Here is a 1,126-nt window from a genome sequence, read left to right on the forward strand (position 1 = left end):
CAGGAAGGAACACTTACACTCAACACAGCTCTAAATTAGATTAATATAAACCTACTTCATTGTATAGGAACTGAAAAAATTGTGCTTCATGGGTAAAACACACAGACATGATCACATGACAACCCTCTGCAACAGCTATTGATTCTCACCTATTAGTCTTCTCTGTCTTTCTCCTTAAATACATCCTGAATCTAATTTAAACACCAACATGACATTATCTTCAACAGATAATCATCTCTGACTCTTGGCTAGGTAAAAACATACAGCTATGTCTGTGTTGGCTAAAAATATCAGCATATGATTTAAATGTTGACACATTCATATATCTAGACTTAAACTTTAATGTGTTCCCAGGATGTACTAGAATTTCATATATTCTAATAACCAAATTGCTTTATTATTTTGCTACATCACTATCACCAGAATTACCACTTACAATAAGCATAGGTTAAGAAGTATAGCAGGTAGTATTATCTGTATTATTCCCATTGTAACACATACCAACTAACCACCCCACCTGACCTACATTCTGTGTCCACTAGGGAACAAAGCCCAACTGTATCAACAGACATTCTTGGAATAAATCATACATTCTTTGCCTTCTAAATTGTTATGAATGAACTAAAGTAACATTCTTGATGAAAATATAAAAATAACAGAAAACCTCACAACAAACCAGTGCAAAATAATAGTCCAAAATAATACCCAACCCTTCTTGTGTTATCAATGATACAAGACAAAAAAATCTAATTTGGCTCCTACTTTTTTTGTAATAGTAAACTAAAACAACTCTGATTTATTTTGGTTTTGTCTTTCAAACACTGTTTTTTGAAAAATCTATTTGCAAAAATTTTAATGTAGAAGTAAAACTCAAATACAACCTATCTCAAATTGTATTTTTAGACAATTTTTATTACAATTAAACCTTCACTTTTTAAAAATAAAATTTACTCTGATTTATTTTGGTTTTGTCTTTCAAACACTGTTTTTTGAAAAATCTATTTGCAAAAATTTTAATGTAGAAGTAAAACTCAAATACAACCTATCTCAAATTGTATTTTTAGACAATTTTTATTACAATTAAACCTTCACTTTTTAATAATAAAATTTATAATATAAATATATA

General features: G+C 28.7%; 1 protein-coding gene across 1 annotated transcript in view; it reads right to left on the reverse strand.

Moving 5' to 3' along the window:
• Positions 1-1,126, reverse strand: part of LOC104387523 (sodium channel protein type 2 subunit alpha-like) — a 50,948-nt gene that overhangs the window by 24,049 nt on the left and 25,773 nt on the right. The window lies entirely within an intron of this gene.

Source organism: Chaetura pelagica, unplaced genomic scaffold (genome assembly GCF_000747805.2).
Source record: "Chaetura pelagica isolate M959 unplaced genomic scaffold, ChaPel_1.0 scaffold3, whole genome shotgun sequence".
NCBI classification, from domain to species: Eukaryota; Metazoa; Chordata; class Aves; order Apodiformes; family Apodidae; genus Chaetura; species Chaetura pelagica.